The sequence below is a fragment of the Lathyrus oleraceus genome, chromosome 3 (assembly GCF_024323335.1).
Source record: "Lathyrus oleraceus cultivar Zhongwan6 chromosome 3, CAAS_Psat_ZW6_1.0, whole genome shotgun sequence".
Lineage (NCBI taxonomy): Eukaryota > Viridiplantae > Streptophyta > Magnoliopsida > Fabales > Fabaceae > Lathyrus > Lathyrus oleraceus.
The window spans coordinates 72,097,942-72,105,361 of NC_066581.1; the positions used below are offsets into that span (position 1 = coordinate 72,097,942).

At 33.1% G+C, this 7,420-nt stretch overlaps 1 long non-coding RNA gene across 1 annotated transcript; it reads left to right on the plus strand.

The window, feature by feature from the left end:
• Positions 1-1,738: 1,738 nt before the first annotated feature.
• On the plus strand, positions 1,739-3,594 carry LOC127132635 (uncharacterized). The gene is made up of 2 exons (XR_007806785.1): positions 1,739-2,377; positions 3,315-3,594. It is a non-coding gene; the product is annotated as an uncharacterized LOC127132635 (long non-coding RNA).
• Positions 3,595-7,420: the final 3,826 nt, after the last annotated feature.

Here is a 7,420-nt window from a genome sequence, read left to right on the forward strand (position 1 = left end):
CCCATATCCATCATAGACCCCATCTCCTTGCCATGCCCTGATTGGCCCAATGCAACTGATTAGGGTTGACCAGTGGTCAAAACCCTAATCTCAAGGAATGTGCTCCAACACTTGAATCTTCTTGGATGATATCAAGACCATGATGATGATGATGTATCATTTCAACCAAGATGTAGCTCCACCTCCTTGAGAATCAAAAACCCTAACTCATAGCCCAATCCTCAGATGGCTAATGATCAGTCAATAAAACCCTAGGCTTGCATCTCCACCTCTTATCTTCTGACCAAGACTTAGGAGGATGACTTGCACAATGTAACCACATGATATGCAATTATGCAATGCCTAATGACCTACAAATGATATGCAATATGTTAAGCCAGTCCCAAAAGAGAAGGGCAAATTTTGAGGTGTTACAATGACTTCCACTCACCTTTTCAACCAACGAATGCTACAATTATGGAGAGTGGAAGTATATAAAGGAGGGTCGGTTTTCTCACCAACGGAGTGCATTTTTTCCAGTTATATTCTTTTGGTTAGATTTTCTTAGGCAGTTTCTTACTTTGTAAAAGCAATAGATTCTCCACATCGAGGACTATTGCAATTTATTGTTTAAGATTTTGAATTTGATTGTAACGGTGTACTCGATTGCCAAAGCTTGTCGGCATTGTTTAATTTGAAGAATCAGGATTCATTCTAAGTTCTTAATTTATATTCCAGGTTTTATTTTAATTGCCATTTTAATGACTTATGTCATATTGTATGCTTCATTGTCTGAATACCATGTCTGTTACCGGACCCATGTCCGGCTAAACCTCTAGGTATCGGTATGTAAAGATCGTCGAAACGACGGGATTCGTAAATAATTGGTGTTGGCTTCTATAAAATATTATTTTCCAATTTTAGTTTCTTGTTTTATTCAAAACTGTTTTTCGTACGAGAGTACAAAGAAAACAAAGGTTACGGTCAATAAAAATGAGAGTATGAGACTTTAACCGGATAACTGAAACTAGGCATTAATCTTAAACACAGTGAGAGCGCTTTAGGATTAATTAGACTTTATTCATATTCAAAAATTACTTTTAAATTCATAATGAGATCGCGAGAGCCAAGTGTCATACCCCAATTTTGTTCGGGCATATTTAAATTTTTATAAAATTCGATTTAATTTTCAGTTTACATCATATGTACAGCATAACATGTATTTTATCATTAATAACACCTGAAATATTAGTCAGGATAAATTTATTGAAAATACAGACAAAACGGTTGAATCTTTTCTCAAGAACATGTAAAATCAGCGAGTAAAAAGTTTCAGAGTTAAAATTACAGACACCAGTATTATTAATCTACAGTTCATGTAGTTTAACCTGGTGTGCTCGTTGTATTTTTCAGCAGCTGTTTCAGTTGCGTTTTAACCCGCCTGAGCCTTTTAACCAGTACAAATTTATTTCAAAATTTAAAGAAACGCTGTATTTTTTCAATAAGTATATCTTGTGCTGATTATTTTAGTGTGACCGATTTAATTTTTCGAGCAAATTTATATCCGACTTTTATTTATAATCGATCTTTTTTTTAGGTTAATTATTCAACTAAAGTAATTAAAATTTATTCAAATCAAAATACTTATGAGAAATTTTTAATAAGAAATTTTAAATAATAGTAGTTGTTTTAAAAAATAAAATGAAATTAACATTAGAATTCCTATTTTGTTAAAGCTGATATTTACACTTCTCTGTCTTTTCTCACTCACCTCAAGTTTCCCTCACTCTACACGCCACCTATCTACCCACTCCATCAGTCTCTCCCAACGAAAATAAAAAAGGAAAAGAATAAGGTTTTGTCCATTGGAGATTGATATATTTTACTCTCTCTGCTGACTTCACAAAAGGACCAACAAACAGTAACTTACTCTCACTCTCAAAGAATAAAGAAAAGGATTAAAAACGGAAAAGAGAAGAAGCCTCTGGGTATTTCCCTGAGCGCCTCACCCTTAACCATCACCATTCCTCTTCTTCAAATACTCCATCGTCTTCCACCCTTTCACCACACTAACACCTCATTTTCGCTTCCGCCGAAACAACCTAGAATAACCGCCGTGAATCGCCACCACTACCACTACGTCGCCGCATCATCTCTCAACCACCGTCAATTTTGAACCATCCGCCGTCTTCCTCATATATTCCGGCGATAAATTCCAGACCTCACCGCCGTGTCAATAACCGAACTCCTTCACACTCAGGTGAATCCACCTCTGTTCACCGACATCGCCGCCGCCACGGTTTGCTCTTCTAAATTCACCACAACCAACTGCGACGCAGATCCTCTCTTCCCCAACAGGCGAAACCAAGCAACAAACGACAGCAGTGACACCGCTTCGGTAAAAATATCAATTTCGTATGCTTGTGGTGTTGTGATTTTGATATTAACTCTGTTATTACATTAAATTTTTATTGATTTCTGTTGTGTCTGTTGTGTCACAAACTGTTGCAAGTATTATAGAGTGTGGATGTTCTGAGATTGATTCCATTAGGTAGTGTTTTTTGAATATGACTATGGCCTCATTGTTTTCTACTGGTTTCCTATTGTGTTCTAGTTTGTAAATTGTCTTACCAAGGTGTTGTTGTAACCAACTTTAGAAGGCTTTTGTTATTATGATAATTTTAATTGCTACTTGCATTTGTCATGTCCAATTGGTTTTCTGTTTGGAGAAGTGGCTCTTATGGGCAAGGCTTTTGTTTATTGTTATATCCAATATTTTTTAGTGTTATTCTCTTTACGTTCCGCTAATCGCATCATGTTGATTTCATAGACATATTAAACTTCGTATTGAGTTGTATTGAAGCAGTTTGGTATTGATTGCAATGAATTTGTTACATGTTTAATGCTATCATTTTCTTGCTGCGGGATTAAAGTGGTTTCGCGTTACGGTAGCAGTTTGTGTTGCGTTTTCCTTGATATTACGCTGTTGGTTATAGCCACTGTTTTGATTTAGATTTGGTTGCATTAATCTATGTTGATTGTTGGTATTAGAATGTCGTAATGTTCTTTTTCGGGGTATTTTTGATGTGATCGTGTTGTTGTTGTATGCTTAAGTTGTCGCGTTTAAAATTGAATATCATTCGCAGCTTCGATGTGTAAATGTTTCGATTATATTTTTGTTTCAATTGCATATTTACTTCCTTTCCGATTGGGTTATACCGTTTTGGTATTCGATATTATAATGCTGAAAATACTGTTATGAACAGGAACTTGTATCATATTCTGGTTCTGTTCTAGCTGTTAAATCATGCTTATAGCTCTAATATTTGTTTCAGTTTCAATATGGTTGCATTACATGTCGGCTTTATTGCATAAATCTCAATGCCGAATTTCTTCGACCGACCATTCACGACAACAACCTTCGACATCATGGTAACAACATGATTTGTTTTTTGTATTATACTACTTTGTGTATGTCTTTTATTCGATTCCGCGGCGGTGTTTGTATGTCTTGTTGTTGTAGATTCGATCCCATGAAATGTTTTGTTAATGGAGGATATATACTTTTGTTTATGAATTTGATTGGTGAAGGATGACGAAGCTCTCTTTTATTTCCGGATTTTTCCTCTTGGATCTGTTAGAGATTTGTCTTTTGATAGTGTGAGTTTTAAATTTTTCTGCATAATGGATACTGATATGATAGTGTGAGTTTTTATGTTTAAATTTTCTGCATAATGGATACTGATATGATAGTGAATTTTGTGTACTGCTGTAAATTTGTGTAAATTTGTGTTTATATTACTTTTATCATAATACTGATAGTGTGGATGTGTATGATGATGCATACTGTAGCATTAATAGCATTGTAGCATTAATAGTATGGTGATGGAAAATACATGATTAAATTGTCTCATTTTTTTTTAAGCAATTTTGCTTTGTGATTAAATTGTCTCATTTTTTTTTAAGCAATTTTGCTTTGTAAATAATAATTAACAGTTAGAAATCATTAAGTTTTTTCTAAGATAAGTTTTTATCATCCATTTATTTGTTGGGTGATTTTCTATAGGTTTAAGTAATAGGTTAATTTAATCTAATAAATTCTGTTTTGTTTCTTATTGACTTAGATTTCGGCCTATCAATAATTATCTTGTATCTCTTTTTGTGATGTCTTTGAACTTAAGGGTTTTATGTCAAAAGAACATTTTAGTTATTTTTTTGAAATCAAAATTGTTCTTAAATAAATCGAATTTTAATCCATCGATTCAACATTTATATATATTGTTGCAATGATTGGATTTTCTTTTGATATATCAATACGGTTTCACCGCGCTTTGGTCCATTACGTACGACACGTCAATACCATTGTCGCTATGTACAAACTAACTTTGGGCACATTGTTTGTTAATTCGTTTCAATTATTTTTAAACCAATTTTGTTCTAAGTATATATATTAGTTAATTAAAATTCATTTAAATTAGTTATTTTTAATAATTAATTTTAATTACCTTGAATATTTGATTTAATCAAATAATTTTGATGATTAATTTTGATTATATTAATTAACTGATTTAATCAAATTTTAATCAATTAACTTTGGTAATTAAAAAATTGATCGGTTTCTATCATTTTCCAATACAAATTCAATTTCCTTCCATTTCCTCATTAATTCAAAACCATGATAAAATCATTCAAAATCGCACAACTCTTGATTCAATATCAAGACCATTTCCACACCGTTGTAAGTCGACCGCTTGTAAAAGCATCGCCATCAACCTCACATGGCTTACTCTTGGGCCTTCTTACAATGAGACCTATCCGGTTTTAATTAATCGATTAGATGATTGATTCACTAAAATCCAATTTATTCACAAAACACGAATTTAAAACCTCGATCCAATGTCGAGTATTTTCATTCAAATTAAAAATCACAATCAAACACCATTTCATTTGGAAATGAAAAGGGGGATGGCTTTGAGTTTTCAATTCCTCTCCTCGATTATTTGAATACGAGTTCTCTTACTCGGTTAGTCAAATAGTCGTCATTTCTATCCACCTAAGCACAATCAAATCGAGTTCATACTCATATTAATGAAACGAAAAGGGAGATGACTTTGAGTTTTCAATTTTTCTCCTCGATTATCTGAATACAAGTTCTCTTACTTGGTTAGTCAAATAATTGTCGTTCCTCTACAAACTTCCAAACCCTGATTAAATCAAAACACTTTCATAATAATGAAATGAAAAAGGAGATGACTTTGAGTCTTCAACTTCTCTCCTCAATTGTTTGAATACGAGTTCTCTTACTCGGTCAGTCGAACAATTGTCATTTTTCCACCAACTTATACCATAAGTCAAATCATTCTCAATCAAAACTATACGAAAAGGGAGATGGTCTTGAGTTTTCAATTCCTCTTCTCAAATGCTTGGATATGAGTAGTCTTACTCAGCCACTCAAGTACTTGTCGTTTATTCTAAAAAATACATCAACTATATACAACCTTATTTTCATAAATATTCAGACGAAACAGAAAGTGGTCTAGAGTCTTCTATTCCCTTTCCCAATTATTAGGATACGAGTTGTCTTACTCGAATATCCGAGTAATCGTCATCCATTCAAAACACCTTAATTATTATCCAATCCTTTTCATAATTACTCAGATGAAACAGAAAGTGGTATAGAGTTTTCTATTCTCTTTCCCGACTGTTAGGATACGAGTTGTCTTACACGACTATCCAAGTAATCGTCATCCAACCAGAAACATCATAACCAATCAAACAAAATATCCAACATATTAATCCAACTTATCACCCTCGTGTGACCAAAACTCTTTTCGAAAAGGATACTATTTAATCCTTTCTAATGCGCATAACAGACCAATGCTTAAGCCTCCGCCGAGAGTAGACAAGCCAACGTTTAGCCTTTAGAACGCGATCTAAACAGTTGTTCATTAGAAAACACCAACCAACCGTAGTTCCCCGAACTACGAATGCTCTGATTTCCTTATTATACCATAAGGATACGTAGGCAGGAGATTGCTGTATCTTCGCGAGCACACTAATAAAAAACCTCCCCTTTCTCCTTTATGAGGTTCCCCTCAATTTCTATTTACAATATATTTATAACCCGAAGATCACAAACAAACATAAATTAACACTCAAAACACAAATTAGAACTAAAAGGTTCCCGTTGAGTACAACGGACGCAAGAGGTGCTAATACCTTCCTCTTGCGTAATCCACTCCCGAACCCGAATATGGTTGCGACGACCATTATTCCATTTCCTAAGGGTTTTATCGATATTTTTCTATCCCTTCATTGGGATAAATAAAGTTCGGTGGCAACTCTGTTCGAACATTAAATTTTTTCCGCGACCATCGCGAGGAATCGTATTTTTCGAGATGCGACACCAAGCATTCTGGTTTAAGAGTATGGTCAGAGTCAATAAAAACGAGAGTGTGAGACAAGGTCCTTTTTATAAATAATTTCTACTGAAGAATATTTTGATCAATAAGATTACACCAATTATCTATCGAATCCCCGAAGTTTGATGCGTTACATACCGATATCCCTTTATTAAATATCTTTATTAATATTCTATTTACGTTATAGTTATTTCTCTTCATCCCTTCAATCTTAGAAAGATCTTAAGCCTTAGATTTACATAGTAACATTAGATAACGGAACGTTCGATTATTAATCATTTGGGTTCGATAATCTTTAAAACTACGCGATACGATTGTGCACTTGCAGTCACGATTCCTATAGACTTACTAATTCGCGATCATTCAACATCAATTAATTTTTATTTAGTAGTGTATTTACTCACAACTCATATTTAAAGACATGATTTTTAAATAATTTTATTTTTGGACTGACATATATTTTTTCCAAAACTACCATATTCTTTTTTTAATAAATAATAATTGTGTGGATAATAACTTATGTTTTAAGGAGAGCTTTTACTCTTGGCGTGTAATTTTTCTTTCGTTTCTTTTCAGATTTAAAATAAGATGTGTTATGTAACTTCTCTCCACTTGTAATATAGATGAACAGTTTGATAACTTCTCCCAAATAACAAAAGATATAAATGATAAAGTGAGGAAGAAGAGATGAGGACTTTCGATTTACAATAACAACAATGAAGCAGAAATTTAGAGAGAAATGAAGCTTGTGGTGGCACATCCTAATACCAATTAGACGCGACACCATTGCTAAAAGTGGCATTACAATTAGTAAAATTTGTTTTCACTTTTTTGTTTTTTTATATTGAAATTCATATTTTACTGATTTAAATTTTGTTCTACAATCAAGAATTGTGGTTGAACATTGTCCAACATTTTTTTTTTAATTTCTTTTGATTTCAAAAGTGCTTAAAATTAATCATTTTGCAGTTTCTATTATATCCTTAATTTTTTCTATCAGCTTTTTAATTTTTTTCATT